Source organism: Dipodomys merriami, unplaced genomic scaffold (genome assembly GCF_024711535.1).
Source record: "Dipodomys merriami isolate MVZ:Mamm:240054 unplaced genomic scaffold, mDipMer1.0.p SCAF_806, whole genome shotgun sequence".
NCBI lineage: Eukaryota > Metazoa > Chordata > Mammalia > Rodentia > Heteromyidae > Dipodomys > Dipodomys merriami.
This window is the reverse complement of record NW_027206409.1, coordinates 215,299-232,258: the sequence shown is the minus strand read 5'-3', so window position 1 is coordinate 232,258 and position 16,960 is coordinate 215,299. Positions and strand designations below refer to the sequence as shown.

At 39.5% G+C, this 16,960-nt stretch overlaps 1 protein-coding gene across 3 annotated transcripts in view; it reads right to left on the bottom strand.

Moving 5' to 3' along the window:
* Positions 1-975: 975 nt before the first annotated feature.
* The window catches only part of LOC138819646 (protein Noxp20-like), a 155,120-nt gene continuing 139,135 nt past the window's right edge, over positions 976-16,960 (bottom strand). For all 3 annotated transcript variants that reach the window (XM_070011125.1, XM_070011126.1, XM_070011127.1), the window contains 2 exons: positions 8,054-8,141; positions 976-3,375 (listed from right to left, as the gene is read on the bottom strand). The gene's annotated coding sequence lies outside the window, so the exon portion shown is untranslated. The remainder of the gene's footprint in view (positions 3,376-8,053; positions 8,142-16,960) is intronic.

Here is a 16,960-nt window from a genome sequence, read left to right as displayed (position 1 = left end):
AGAGGTTGAGTATTTCTTGATGTCTATTGGCCATACGTATTTCCTCTTCAGAGAAGTCTCTCTTTATGTCTGTAGCCCATTTGTTAATCAGACAGTTGTTTCTTTGAGGATTTGTTGTTGGGGGATTTAGTTTTTTGAGTTCTATGTATATTTCAGATATGAGATCCTTGTCCTTTGTATGGCTAGTGAAAATATTCTCCCAGTCCTTGGGCTTTCTGTTGATCTTGCTAGTTATGTCCTTTGCCTTGCAGAAGCTCTGCAGTTTCATGCTATCCCATTTGTCCAAACTTTTTTTGATTTGTTGTGCTTCTGGATCTCTATTAGGGTTCCTGTGCCAAGGAACCCTAAAGTTTCTCCTATTCCTTCCAGTAATGTTTTCAGGGAGTCTGCTTTTATTTTGAGATATTTGATCCATTTTGGAGTTGATTCTGGTGCGGGTGATATATATGGATCTAGTTTTAGTTTTCTACAAGTGTTTAACCAATTTTGCAAACACCATTTACTGAGAAGGTTATCTTTTTTCCAATATAGTTCTTTAGCTCAATTACTGAAAATTAGGTGGCTATAGGTCGGTGGGATCATTTCTGGGTCTTCAGTCCTATTCCATTGGTCCTCAGGTCGGTTCTTGTGCCAGTACAAGCTGTTTGAATTTCTATGGTAGAGTAGAATTTGAGTAGAGTAGAGTTTGAGTAGAGGAGAGTTTTCTATGGTAGTTGAGTTTGAATTTTGGTATTGATCTTCCTCCAGCACTGCTCTTTCTACTCAGGATTTTTTTTTTGCTATTCGGGGTCTTTTATTCTTTTTTTATATTTTTATTTTTTTATTGTGAAAATACTGTACAGAGGGATTACCATTACATGGGCAAGATAGTGAGTACATTTCTTATCAAGCGTTGTAGCCTCCTCCTTTTTTTACCCTTCCTATCCCTTCCCAGCCTCCCCCGCCCCCCACCCAAACCTCCCCCCCCACCAAAGTTGTGAAGTTCGTTTTCGACATGAGAATGTGTACTTCTCATTGTTGCAACGGGTCCACCTGTATCCTTATTTAAATGACTTGTTTTTCCCCTTCCCCTCCACAAATTATACTGACATCGGGGTCTTTTATTGTTCCATATGAATTTTTGGATTGCCTGTTCTATTTCATTGGAGAATGAGGATGGAATATTCATAGGTATCTCATTTAATTTATACTTAGCCTTTGACAGTATTGTCATTTTCACGATGTTAATCCTCCCAATCCAGGAGCATGGGAGGTTTTTCCCTTTGCTTAGTTCTGCTTTAATTTCCTTTCTCAGGTTTTAAAGATTTTGTCATAGAGTTCCTGTGAAGGTGACTCTTTTGTTAAGTTCACTCCTAGTATTTTATTTTTTGTGGAACTATTACAAAAGGGGGTGCTTTCCTAATTTCAGCTGTGCTCTTCTCTTACTGCTGTAGCTAGGCATTCTAATACTAGTTTAAAGAGGAGTGGGGAGAGTGGACACCCTTGTCTCATTCCTGAATTTAGAGGAAATGGCTTTAACTTTTCACCATTAAGTATAATGCTGGCTGCAGGTTTGTCATATATAGCCTTTATTATATTGATGAATGTTCCATGGATTCCTAGTTTTCGAAAGCCTTCATCATAAAGGGGTGTTGGATCTTGTCAAATGTTTCTTTTTTTGCATCTATTGAGATAACTATGTTGTTCTCATCCTTGCTCTTGTTAATGTGATGAATTATATTGTTTTGCATATATTGAACCAGCTTTGCATCCCTGAAATGAATCCTGTTTGATAATGGTGTATGATTCTTTTCATGACTTGTTGAAGTCGATTGGCCAACATTTTGTTGAGAAGTTTTCTGTCAATAATCATCAAAAAATAGGTCTAAAATTCTCTTTTTTGATGAGTCCCTGCCTGGTTTGGGGATGAGGGTTATGCTGGTTTCATAAAAAGAGTGTGATAGTGAATTTTTGCTCTGCATTTCATTAAAGAGATGGAGAAGTATTGGTGTGAGTTTTGCTTTGAAGGCCTTGTAGAATTGAGCTGTAAATCCATCCAGTCCTGGACTTTTCTTGGGTGGGAGGTCTCTTATTGCTGCTCTATTTCGATGCTTCATATGGGTCTGTGGTTTTAAATCATCTTGGTTAAGTTTGGGCATGTCAATATTTGCTAGAAACTAGTCCGTATCTTTTAGATTCTCAAACTTATTAGTATAAAGGTTTGAGAAGTATCCCCTTATATATTATGAATCTTGGTTGTTTCTGTAGTTATATTTCCATTGTACTCTCTTGAGTTTGTTTATGTGGGTGTGTTCTCTTTTTTCCATTCCATAGGATTTGTTAAGGGTCTGTCAATTTAATTTTTTTGAAGAGCCATCTCTTTGTTTTGTTAATTCTTTCTATAGTTTTTTTTTTTTGGACTCTAATTCATTTAATTCGGATTTAATTTTATTTGCTTCCATCTACTGGATTGGGGTTTGGCTTGTTGTTCTTTTTTTCAAAAAGCTTTAGTTGCCTCATTAAATTGTTGGTTTCAGATCTTTCCAATTTGATAATGTGCAAACTCAGAGCTATAAACTTGCCTGTGAGTACTGCCTTTGCTGTGTCCTAGAGGAGCTGGTAATTTGTGTGAACATTTTTGTTGAATATCATGAACATTTGATTTTCCTTTCTAATATCTTCCATGACCCACTGGTGGTTCAAAATTGTGTTGTTCAGCCTCTATGTGTTACAGTATTTACTTTGGTGGCTTTTGGTATTGAATTCTAACTTTTTTCCCTTCTGGTCTGAGAGAATGCAGGGTATAATTTCAATGTTTCTGAATTTAGACAGATTTTCTTTGTGGCCTAGAATATGGTCTAATTTGGAGAATGTTCCATGTGCTACTGAGAAAAAGGTGTAATCTGATGGGGCTGGGTCAAATATTCGGTAGATGTTGGTTAAGACTAGTTGATCTATGCAAATTTTAAGATCCGAAGTTTCTCTGGTGACTTTTTGCTGGGTGGATCTATTTAGTGGGGATAGTAGTGTATTAAAGTCCCCCACAATTAATGTCTTTGGATCTATGTGAGATTTGAGAGAAAGTAGCACTTCTTCTGGTGCTCCATTATTTGGTGAGTAGATGTTTTAAATCATAATATCCACCTGAAGGAGAGTTCCCTTAATTAGAATGCAGTGACCTTCTTTGTCAGTTCTCATTGATTTTAATTTAAAGTCTATTTTATCTGACATTAGTATAGTAACTCCCATCTCTTTATGGCGGCCATTTGCTTGATATATTTTATTCCAGCCTTTCACTTTCAGAATGTTCATTTTTGTGGGTAAGTTGTGTCTTTTGAAGAAAGCAGATAGAAGGATCTTGCTTTTTGATCCAACTGGACAATCTATGATGCTTAACTGGAGAGTTAAAACCATTAAAATTGTGAGTTAGGACTGAGAGGTGTTTGTCTGTCCCTGCCTTCTTATACATTTTTTGGGGGAGAAGCTGTGCCTTGGCTGTTCTTGTTGTGATTACGTACGTGTTTTGTACTATTTATAATATGTGTATATCATACATAATGTATGTAATACATACTATATCTATAAATATATATAAGATATATATATATGAGGAATTTTGCTGAGTGGCTTCATTCAAATGGAAAAACTGTTAGTGCATTTCATGTGTGCAGCAGCTTGATGAGAGCTGATTTCATTTTACAAATCTTTGAGAAGCCAAGGAACCTCCTCTATGCACACAGAATAATAAACAGTAGGGCCAGTTTTCAAGCCCAGAGGCTGGATCCTCAACTATTATACCACCTTGTCAACCAATGCCAATCTAAGCAAAGGAGTGGAAAGAAGGGTGCAGCTGTAAGGGATGCAGCTGGTGCTTAATGCAGGTATAAATCAAGGTGTAGACTAAATATGATGCCCTTTTCCACTGTGTTTCTCCTCCCACCAACTCCTACTTTTCAGGAATTAGGTAGTGATTCTTGCATTCAAACCTGCTCTGGAACTGGAGCAAGTGTCAGGCTTGACCACATGCCCAGGAAAAGAATAAAGACTGGACTTTTTTCCCACGCCGCCATCCCCACCCCCTTGCCCTCTGGCTATTACCTTTCATACAGGTAATTTCTGTATGAAAGGTAATTCCTGTATGGATAATTCTCAGCAGCAACGCTAGAGGGCAGTCAAGTTCCTTCTGGCAAACCACCAATGGGCATGTATAGCTTTGAAGCCTCTGCCTGGCAAAGAGGTTATGTTTTAGCTTCATGACAAAAATCAGCATGTTAACATTTTGAAGTGTTTGACATTGAGGAAGCACTTACTCCTGCTTAACCCGACGCTTCCCAAAATTATTTGAACACAACACACTCATTTTGTGATTCTTCCTGAATTGGACAGGATTATTCAGGACAGCCTAAGTGGAATGCCCTGAGGAACCCATACTTCCTGCTTCCAGGTGGTCATCCAATGGAATTCCTGGAATTCTGAAGCAGAGAAGCCTCCATTGTGTAATGGACAAACCCTACAGACCCAGCCCACCTCAAGAAAGCAGGTGATCTCCTTTGGTTGACCTTGTATCTAGTAACTGGCTCCAAGATGGGCCTCCCCTCCTTCCACCCCACTCTTCCTTTCTTTTTTTATATTTTAAAAGTGCCAAAATACACAGATTATCAATTCAGAACCCACCCATATCCTCCCATATCTAAAGAAGTTAAAATGCTCCATATTATATAAATGCTTCACAAGTAGTATTTTTATTGTTTAGGAAACCCTGAGAAAAAGAAATGCATGTACAGTTTCCTGACAGATCAAATCACTCTCTTAAATCATTGTGATCAAAAGTGAGTTGAATTCATGGATATAGAACGTGTACATGAAGGAGCTAAATGTTTTATCAGAATATTAACGTCAGATTTATTTTCTATGTATTTGAAACTTATAATGGGACTGTAAGCTGAGTACATCTGACAAATTATACACACCAGGAAAATAAACAGTCTCACAAGAACTACATGACACTGCAAGAGCTGACACCTGAGATTTGCAGAATCAAAGTCTGCAACTTAAATGGCAAGAAATCTTAAAGTTAATTAATTTTCAAAGGTGAGTCTTAAGGTGAGTTTTAGAAGAGAGATTGGAAATGCTTAGCTATGTCCGAGTTCAATATTGAAAGAAGCAAATTCAAAGAGGCACCACCTCTTTCTCATGAGTCATTCAAAAGAAAAGACATATTCAGTTTACAAAATGCAAAAAAAAATCTATTAAAATGGTATAGAATTGTTTGTAATGTCCAGCACACTTGACAATATAAAGAAAATTATTTTAATTCTATAAAGACAGGAGTTCTTATATTAAGCCTAGTGATAAACTCCTGAACTATTAAAGGACTATGCTAACTAAATCCAGAGACATTTAAAATGGGCATAATCATATTGCTATTTCTTTCATCAAGAGGAAAGTAAGTCATCTTGAAAACATATATGTGAATTTCTGAAAATTATTTTCCTTTCACATTTTTACACACTGCCAAATTTCCATAATGTGTGTGTGTGTGTGTGTGTGTGTGTACAGAGACTCGAATGCAAAAACACAAGGCCTAAGGTTATCTATTGACTTTTTCCCTCAAGATTGGCACTCTACCCACTTGAGCCACATCTGCACTTCTGGCTTTTTGCTGGTTAACTGTAGAAAAGATTCTCAGATTTTCCTTTCCAGGCTGACTGAATCTAAATCCTCTGATCATAGCCTCCTTCATAGTTAAGATTAAAGACATGAGCCACTCGTGCCTTGCCATAATCTTTTTATACACAGACACTGAGACATTCGAAATTGTTGAGTAAGAAACTTTACCACAAGGCACTACTTTTCTTGTAACTTTTAAAACTGCAAATGTATCTTGCTGGATTGATTTCTGTTTGAACCTGATATTTTTTACACATTTCACATTGCTTTTGTCAGGGTGAAATAGGAAATAGGCTTGATTAGATACATAAAAAAGTCTTAAAAATCTTATGATCTTTCCTGCCCACCCTGGCTTTGAACCATGATCCTCAGTTCTCAGCCTCCTGAGTAGCTAAGATTACAGGCATGAGCCACTAGCACCCAGCTGAAAATTACTGCTTTAAAAAATGGCAAAACTATTCTTGACAAATATCATGAACAAATGTGGCCCCATTGGGAAGAAGCCCCTTTGCCTCCAACCATTGTCCCATTCGTTGTAAGTGGATCCAACTACAGTATTGAAACCCACCTATGTAGACTAGACTGAAGTGCACAATAATTGCTGTTACTCTAATCAACCATTTTGGGATGCCACAGGCACTCTGCTCTGCCCAGTGCCTTTCTGTTCCCTTCACTCTATATCCTGGGTTTAGGCCCCAGGTCCAATCTTCTCAAAAAGTCATGGACTCTTGTTAAATTAGTCATTACAAGGGATTTCATGCTTTGCTGGCTTTATACTTCATGCCTGGAAAATACACCAATGGTGTATTTGTGGGTGGTCACCTGAATCAAAATTGGAGTACTGTTTCTGTGACAGGTAATAGCAAAATCAACAGTTACCAGAACTTTTCTGCACCCCTCTTCCGGTACCTGATGGAGAACCAAGGCTTCCTCTAACCATCTGGTACTCTTTGGTCTTCAAGATGCTTAAGCAGCCCTCCAGTGCTCCTCCTCTGCTTTCCCAATAGATGTAACAACCATTCTCAGGACTGGAAATGTCTAATGATGAGTATGCCACCAGCTACCCCAAGTGGTATATCCCAAAGCTAAAGGTTTTAAGTCTTGATGTAACTTATTTTCATGTATGGAAACAGAACAATGAAAATTGCTGAATTTTTTGGAAGACAAGGGAATTGAATCTCATGGAATGAGAGTTATATGAGACAGAGAGAGAGAGAGAGAGAGAGAGAGAGAGAGAGAGAGAGAGAGAGAGAGAGAGAGAGAGAGAGAGAGAGAGAGAGAGAGAGAGAGAGAGAGCTCGGCTAGATGAGGAAGCAAAGGCAAGAAAGGGCAAGGCTCTGATTTCAAAAACTGGTATTTGTGGGGGTGCAAAGAGCTATTTTTGGAGCTGCAAGAATTGTATGCATTGGGTATCATCTCAAATCCAATTCATAATTTAAAAGTTATATTTTATCCAGTATTATGAGCTGTTTTACCTTGTGGGATCAACTTGCAACAAGAAAGTGTGATCTATCATCTTCTATTTATTTGACTGTCTGCCTGGATGTCATCTACATATTTTGCAACCACTTAAACTAAGAACATGAACTCATGTTCTTTAGGATTTGTTTGCTTGCTCACAGCTGACACTCTTCCAACTGAATCAGGCCTCCATTCTGTACTTTGATTAGTTAACTACAGATGGAGTTTTGTGGACTTGTTTTTAGGAGTTTCTTCAAACCATGATTCTCCCGTTCTCATCCTTCTGAGGTAAGATTATAGGAATGGGACAATGGTGGAAAGCAAAGGGGCTTCTTTCTGATGAGGCCACAGTTGTTTACTTGTCAATAATATTTGCTATGTTTAAAAACCCCAGTAATTTCCAGCTGGATGCCAGTGGCTCATGCCTGTAATCCTAGCTACTCAGAAGGCTGAGAACTGAGGATCACGGTTCAAAGCCAGTCTGTGCAGGAAAGTCCGTGTGACTCTTATCTCCATTAAACCACCAGAAAACAGGTGCTGTGGCTCAAGGGACAGAATGCTAATTTTGAGCTGAAGAACTGAGGGACAATGTCAACCCAGAGTTCAAGCCCTATGACAAACAAACATTAATTTTCAAATGCAAGATTATAGTAATGGAGAACTAGTTTTGAAAAGAAAATTCAGGACAGCACCTTGGACCTCAGTTCAAACCTCAGGACATACAAACAGGGACACACAGGCATAACTTCAAAGTCATAAACACTATGCAACCCATCTCAGGACACAAGGCTCTTTTACATAGCTGCTGACTGTTCCTCTCATATACAAGCATCCAAAGAAATTATTTTCTTTTATTATACAGTCTTGGCGGTTTCTTTGAATAATCAATTCAAGGTTGGAAACCATACAACATAGAAGATAAAATAAACAGATGGATACACACCTATAATACTTTCATTCAGGTGTTGGTAGGAAGCCTGGAGGTATGACTCAACTGTGGCTGGCACAGCAAGACCTATGGCAGAACAACACTGAAACATCAAAAATGAATGAATGAATGAATGAATGAATACATTTATTGTCATAGTCTGAAACCTTATGGCCCTCACAATTGTCCTGATCATGATAAGCATCAAAGAAAGTGTTTTTCTTATGGCACACAATGAAACAAGTATACTGATAGCAAGGAGCCTAGCATGGCTGACCTGAGGCTGAGCAATCTGAAATAAGCCAGTACTCTTACCCCTGCAGGAACATTCTGGTGACAAACCAAACCAGTCATTGTTCAAAGTAGCTTGGCCTATAGCTTCTGTAAACACACTTACCTTGCTGGGCCATTTCCTTCACAGTCTGCAATTGCTGAGAAACTGTCACAAATCTCTAATTTTCTTAGGTTGTTCACTTCCCTGAACATGCCCTTTGCAGAATTACTTCTTCCTAGAAATTTATTCCATACCATTATCTCTCTCCCCATCTAAACTTGCTTACAAATACCATGTACAAGTCTACATTGGGTGATTAGACTTTAGAGGGGGATGCCTCTGTGTAAGAATATTTTACCTTCAATAGCTATATATACAACTACACATCCACATGTGTCTTTCCTCATGGCTATTTCTACTTCCTGTGCAAACCACATGTTTGGGACCAGCCTAGGCAGAAATGTTTGCAAGACCTCAGCTGAGAAATGAGCACATTTGGAGGAATTACTCAAGTGGAGGAACACTAGGAGCACAAGGCCCTGAGTTCTGTCTCCAATATCACACACACAAAAAGGCAGAGGTTTGTTTGTTTTTTTTTTTTTTAGAAAATCGAGGAAATACAGGCTTAAATGACAATATTAAAGAACTGCTATTAACTTAATAGAAAAGATGAAGAATAGTAAAGTTATAAAGAAAACGTCCTTATTTCTTGGAGACTTATACTGAAGTGTTAGGAGTGAATTCTTTAATTAAATTTAATTAAATTCTTTAATAGCAACAGTAAAGTGGATAAGAAAGAAAACAATAAAATTTGCACAATTTTTAAATGTGCCTGCTGATAGGTAAATATTCCTTATATAATTTTTCTCTACTTCTGCTAGGCTAAATTTTTTTTTTTATAATATGTATGTAAACATCTCTAAACATCCAGGAAAGCCAGAGAACACACCAAGAATATTCTTGGTGCAGAGGCACAACACCAAGAATGAGTCTCCACATCTGCAGAACTGGTGTCAAGAAGCTACCGATTGCACAGTGCCAGGGGCAGACACCTCAGCTGGAGCTGCCACCCACATCTGCCATGGTAGCCATCATTAGGAACACTGCCCACTGTCACTGCTGATATCTTTGCCAGGCAAGAGTCTAAATGATCCCTTCCTGAAAAGCCTTTACCTGACATTTCAATTGTGTAGAAAATGAAACAGGCACAGATTTGTTGATGTTAAAATTAAAGTGTATCTTTATCATCAAACACTTTCCAGAGAGCAAAATGCAAAACCATGAGTTAAAAGAATGACCATAAAACATACTTAACTGGTATTGGTATAAGCAATGAAAACATAGATCTAGAAATATAAAACAAAGAATTTAAAAATCCATGTTTGAGAGTAGATTCCTTATATAAGTGCTGAGCTTCTTTGAGAGTGTTATACAACTTGATATATAGCATTATTGGTCAAGAATTAAATTTCACTATTTGAAACAGAACATAAGGACTAACACATGGATACTATTTTATCAAATACTTCTTAAGGTATTAATATTGATCCTTTAATCTCTTTACACAAGTTTAAACAAGAAGTGTGAAGCTTCAACAGTTTTTTGTAAAAGATATAAGAAGGTAGCTAAGTGACTAGATATGCTAATCATTAACATTAATAAAATGGCTTTTATCTTAAATAGGTACTGCTTTAAAATGTTGATCTTCTCTAAGAATAGGGGACTTGAAAAGCCAAAAAGAATGGCAAATGTAAGACATATATGTACAACAAACACAGACAATTTAGTGACATTGAGCCCTCTGTGGTCTAGTTCTTGCTACTAATAGCCAGGACACAGCCTGCTATAGAACCCACACTCCAAAATGTTACCCCAGTAGTTAAACACTGAGCTGAAGAACAAAATGGCTTCTGACATGGAGCCTCATCATTTTGACCTAGTAAACTCAGACTTCATTCAGAGAAGCTTCCTAGCAATAAGCCACTAAGGACAAGAGAGTCTTGAGCTGAACTAAATAGAAAAGAATGGAGATCAAGGGGAAAAGGGAACAAGAGTGAGATATACCTAAAATGATCATGTGTTCCTGTTCTCTGAGTCCAACCAACTTGTGCCATTGTCCCAGAATAATTATTAATAGGGTCCAATTTTCAGTATTTAAGTAATTCTGATTGGGACAATGAATACCGTGGAGAAAGCCTAGAAACAATGAGAGTCTGAAGATGTGTGCATGTGTGTGTGTGTGTGTGTGTGTGTGTGTGTGTGTGCGTGTGTGCGTGTGTGCGTGCATGCGTGTGTGAGTGTGTGTGTGTGTGTGTGTGAGAGTGTGTGTATGTAAAGGCTAACCTTAGCCAAACAGGGCCCAGAAGCCACAGGGAAGAAATTTACTTCATCCCGTGTGTATAAGGGCTCATTGACAATTCATAAGCTCAATAATCACAGGAGTAGGAAATAGTATTTTATAGCTTGTCTTTAAGCAATAAGACAGAAAATGTGAGTAGAACAGGAAAGAATTCAGGTGTCAAAAGGTGTTCTGTCACAGGACTACTAAAGGCAACAGTATCAGATGTAGAGTGAAGGATTGACTCCCACCCTATTGTCCCAGGTCCATACAGATGCCAGACAAATTCCCAGGTATGTTTGTTTGATGTGCCTGAACCCAGCTGTGAACATCCCATGTGAGCTCATTTGAAAGGCACAATTCACTAGACTAGGCCCTTTCATTCATCTCTTCCTCCTTGCTCAGATGAATAGCCCAGCTCCTAAACACAACCTCCAAACTGTAGGAAGGTCTGTGCCCCTCGGTGTTCCTCAATAAAAAGTCCTCACCTATTGACAATTGAGTCAAGCCTATCCCCTTTCAGTCCTCCTCCCTTTTCCCAATATTGAAGGTCTTAATAAGAGCCCGTAGAGGGTCCAATGAGAAGGAAGTTGTACAAACAAGTGACTGGGAGTCACCTCTTTGTAAACCAAGTCTGCTGTACTCCTGATTAACTCTACTACTGAGTACTTACATGCTAAGACTTGACATTGAGAGAAGAAAGACAAAAAGCCAACATAACAAAACACTCAGAAAGTGCTCAGAATTGTATGAACATGATCCTGCCCTTAGGAAACTTACAAAATTCACTCCAAAGATTCCCTCAGTAGGTTTATAAGGCACATCTCTAATAACAAGAGGTCTCTGAAAATAGTTGTTCCTTCATAATTACGGGACTGTATCCATTTTGAAGGCTATGGATTATTTTGCTTTTGAGACCTCAATTTATATGCAACATTGATCAGTGACTGACAACAATTTGAACAGAGAAGAATGAGATCTTTAGGAAAAATGAATGTAATACTTTCAGCTTATCACCAGAAGTATGTTGTTAGATCACAGAAAGTGATTTATCGAAGACCACTCTAAAGTCCCAGTAAAATCAAAGGAAATGCATAACAGAATTACCTATTTTGTAATTTCTAAGAAAGGAGAGAATTCAAAATTTTAGAAATCCTAGAAACAGGAGACCTGAATGAAATAATTAAGAGTCTGTGGGAAGCTGAAATGCTGAAGATTCTGGGCTTCTAAAACCTGCCAGGAAATATGCATACCCAGATTGTCATAGATAAACATTTATTCAAAAAGAATATGGATGGTTTCTCTAAGATATAGCTCTTATTCCTTCAGTAGACATTAATATCCTTTGTTGAAAAGCAGAAACTTTTAACTCCACCCAAGGAAAAGCTAAGCAAAAAAAAAAAAATCAGACCAATATTAAACACCTATAGACAGGTGAAAATGAAATACTACCCGTTTGTTCATTCCCCCTTAAAAATGTCTGCTGACACCTGGACACTGATGGTTCATGCATATAATCCTAGTTACTCAGGTGGCTGAAACGTGAGGATCATGGTTCAAAGCTAGCATTGACAAAAAAAGTCCATGAGAATCTTATCTTCAATTAACCACCAATAATCCTTAAGTGGGGGTATGGTTCAAGTGGTAGAGTACTAGCCTAGAACAAAAACGTTCAGGGACAGTACTCAGGTCCTAAGTTCTACCCCAAGGCTTCCACACACAAAAAAGTCTGCTGACATCTTACATGAACCTAACCAGAGAACAAAATGAATAACATCTCTGTTCATTAAGAAATAGGCACGGTGGGGGAAAATGCCCACAGAAACAGACAATGACCACAAAAAATGAAGAAGTTTTTCAAGGCCAAGGATGGGATGGTGCACGTCTGTCCCCCCAAATCCCAGCTACTCAGAAGGTGGAGATCAAGATGATCAAAGTTGGAGGCCATCTTGCACAAAAAATTGAAACATCATCTCAATAAACTGGGTATGATTGTGCATGTATCCCATCTCAAATCCCAGGAAGCTGTGGACAGGAGGATGTTGGTTCTGCCTAGTTAAGACAAAAAACAGGAGGTCCTATATAAAATATAACTGAAGCTAAAAAGGAGTAGAGATGTGTCTCCAGTGGCTGTGTGAGCATGTGCCCGGCAAACTAGTCTTGAGTTCAAACCTAAACAAGATAAACAAGCAAACAAATATGCAGATGGGAAACACATAAAATATTAAATGATTACCTGCTGTAGCATTTGGGAGAAAAACTATCTTCACACTCAGAAGACAAACGTGAAGTAAACACAGATTACAAGGCAAGAGTTTCTATAAGGTCAAAAACAAGAAAGAAAGGAAGGAAGGAAGAAGATAGGGAGAGAGAGAAAGAGAGAGAGGAAGGAAGCAATGAAAGAAAGAGAGGTAGGGAGGGAAGGGGAAAGAGGGAGGGAGGGAGGAAGGAAGGTAGACAAGACTGGGAGCTGGTCACCTCAGCTGTGGAATAAAAAGGTTGACTCTACCATAGCATGGGGTGTGTTTCTGAATGGTTGCTTGCAGTCCTAGGGATTGAACTCAGAGCTCTATGATTGCTGGAAGGCCACTCTAACACTTGACTCGTGCCTCCCTATAATCTTAATATGCTTCCCAATTAATGGGATGACAGGCACAATACAAAATTATGAGGTGATCACTGCACACAGCTAAATGTTCTGCCAGCTTCATCATGGGGTGGCCACAAAGTCTATAACACATGGGCCTTTAAGGAACATTTCAGACTCAAACTTCAAAGATATACCACTTGGTATCACAATAGCTGAATATCACCAACATTAAACAAATTAATCATTACTTCTTTTCTATCAGAGAAGTAAAAGGACACAGGGAAAATCCTGTTCCTTTTTATGACACTGGGTATATGCCAGTTATTGGCAAACTAGCTGAGCCTCACATTTCCTGCTCAAATCCTTCAAGGGAGAGGTGAGGTGAGCCACAGACTCTCATGCCTTTAACTTGTCAAGATGAACAGGTGGTACCTGGGTCTTGGACTCCCACTAAGAATGGAGTCCTGGGCAGACTTCAAGAACACACTCATCTCCCCCTTCTGGAGTGGCTGGATGTGAGAACCTGGACACTGAGCAAGTATTCTTTTGTAGCAGGAACAAGTTGGAACTTTTTGACACTCATTATGAGAGGCAAAGAGAAAAAAAACTCTAGGTTTTCTTTTTTTTTTTTTGGTCGGTCGTGGGGCTTGAACTCTGGGCCTGGGCGCTGTCCCTCAGCTCTTCAGCTCAAGGCGAGCGCTCTACCACTTGAGCTACAGCGCCACTTCCGGTTTTCTGGTGGTTTTATTGGAGATAGGAGTCTCGCAGTCTCTCCTGCCCGGGCTAGCTTTGAACTGCGATCCTCAGATCTCAGCCTCCTGAGTAGCTAGGATTACAGGCGTGAGCCACCAGCGCCCGGCTCTAGGTTTTCTTAAAATCAGGAGAAGACACAGTTTTTTCTGGTCCCTTGTTGTGTACTTTTACTTCCCCACACTGACAAGAAGGTCCACACAGAGCCAAGCATTTCCCATGCTATTTCCCAAATACTGCATGTTCTGATGAAACTGTTTCTATAAACATCACTGGAGCCATCTGCAAGCAGTGAAAAGCATCTTCAATGACCCACAAAGTGACAAGTGACAGAGCTGGAGACATAGCACAACTCAGTCCTGACTGTCCTAAAAACTTAGGGCAAGTCATAAAGGGGCCTATCCAATACCATTCCACCAAGGACTCAGAGAAACCTGGTATTTCCTAAGTGACAGAGCCATTCCATCTCCTGTCCTGGGACTACTTAGAAACCCTACTCTAAGGGCCACAGAGCTGTAACTCCTGTGATAACCTCACCCCCACAAGTTTTGTGCTCTTAATAAGGCTAAGAATATTTCTTATTGGGAAGGTGATGACAACAGATCAGCTAAGACTCTGGGAGAGTTGTCAAGTCAATGGGAAACCTGGTGAACCAGAGAGAGACCGTGGCTGTGATGAAAATAAAAAGAAAATACACTTTTAATGCCCTTCTTTTAAAGGTGTTAGTAGGTATATGCTAAAGGTAAGATAGACACACATGCTTAGAGACATTTAAAACATTGTACATTAAGGTGTTGGTAGTGTTCCATCCTTTCTGCTGAGATATGGAATTAGTTTTTCATCATGCTTTATCTCTATTACACACATTTTCTACAATGCACAAATTGTATTTATTCTGAGGAATGTACTACTGTTTTACTTATATGAATACAAAAAAGACTCATATCTATGCAAACACTCTCAAGAGTTTGTGCCCTATTTGTAAAGTCTTTGTAGCAGTTTTGATTAAACCCATCACACCCACAGCTAGCTCTGTTTTAGAGCCCCATGGGAACCATGATCCTTCAGAACTAGAGAAGACAATGAGCCATTGTTCCTCCTTTCCGCCCAATACTGTGGCTCCAAAACTGCTATTTATCCCTTTATGAGTAAGCAAAGAAAACAGGCTTCATAAATAATTTGATGTTTCAGCACGTTCTTCCAAGACAAGCATGCATGCTTCACACAAAAGACAGATTTAGTAACTAACTCAAAGAGCTCGGCTAACTGAACAAGGAGCTTTTGATGCTGGAACTCAAATTGCACTAGTGTAATAGGATCTGATTGGGGCTAACAGGAACCATTTAGTATTAGACAGGCAATTTGGCACCAAGGAACCAAATAGAATAGTGCACAGCTTGCCAGGGCCTCAGACTCTTCCCAGAGACCACCAAAGAAGATCTCATCCCCCAATATTCAGAACCAATATCACCTTCCTGTGAAGACCTAAATATTTCTCATCTATTTTTGGTATGAACTCAAGCTAACCAATCCTTCTTCCATGTGCCCTCTTAACTCACTTATGAATCACCTACAGTAATTGAGCACTATGTCTACTACTGTGAGTACACAGAGCAGTTCTGTACTGGGCGCCATTAGGTACTCATTGAGTATTCACTCTGAAGTCCTCAATGCTCCAGGGTAACAAGGAAGCTGGACTTGTAGGCTCCAGGCACCACATCCACAAGTATGCACAAATGAGCACTAAAGGGCTGATGAGATTGTCAGGCACCCTAATGCAGCAGCTGTGTGCATGCTATGCTCAGGCTTGAGTTCCCTAGTAAATCAAATGCCCAGAGGGGTGACTGGTCTGGAGCTTCCTGGAGATAAGTTTACCCCCAAGTGAGATAGGGTTCTCAGCCATCAATCAGAAGGCCGGGTTAGTATACCAACACACAAGAGACAAGGAACATTCAAGCCGAGCCCATACTCTCTGCAGCCAAGGGTGCCATCCAGTAAAGCCAGAGGCAGGTAGCAGAGGCTCTGACACAAAGCCAGATTGGAAGCACTATCTACCACATAGACAGACCTCCTTAGGACAAGCTTAGAGAAGGATTCTGTTTCTCACACTCTCTTCTCTTCCTCCTGCCTTCCTTGCCCAGATGAGGGAATCACAGCATCACCTTCTCAGCAAGACTTCCAAGTGGATCTCATAGACACAAAGCAAGACCATCAGGAAAGAAAACCATCCCAATTTCTCAGAGGAGGAAATGCAGGCTGAGGCCTGGACATGTTTATAGGAGACACATCTGGTACCTGATGTTGGCCCTGCCTTCAATGCCAATATTCATTCCCCTGCACTGCACTGTAGAAGCTATAGGAGTCTTCTACAATTACAGGGAACATCTGGGATTCTGGCACATGACCTGAGCCACTCCTGCTTGACCTACAGCTTCATATCTCCCCTATTCTCCATCCATCCATTCAAAGCAAGACCTGGGAACTGGGAGAGGTTAGCTCTGTCTTCTATTCTGCCTAGGCTTTAAGAGCTACTGAAATATCAAATCCCCCATGAGGGCTGGGTGCTTCATAGATAAAGTCACAAGAGAGCCAGGCCTCCAGAAAGGACATATCTAGGTGGGCCAGGGGTATGCATATCAGGAGCACAATGTGTCTCAAGCAATGTAGATCTCTCCTGAGACCTTCCTAGAACTAGTTACTCACAGAAGACCAGGGACCTACACTTTGGGGTCACCCAATGCCTTTTAATGGTCCCTAAACACTTCCTTACAACTCTATACATCCACCATCTCATTTGCACTCCAAAACTCCACACGGAACCTCATTAAGAGTCAGTAATTGGTGAGAAATATTGATACTTCAAATTAATTGTGTTATTAATACTATAACCAATCATAGGGTCCTAAAATAACTCTATTTTCTCTATATAAACTATACTATTAGTGCCATTAAAAAACAATTGCAAATAGA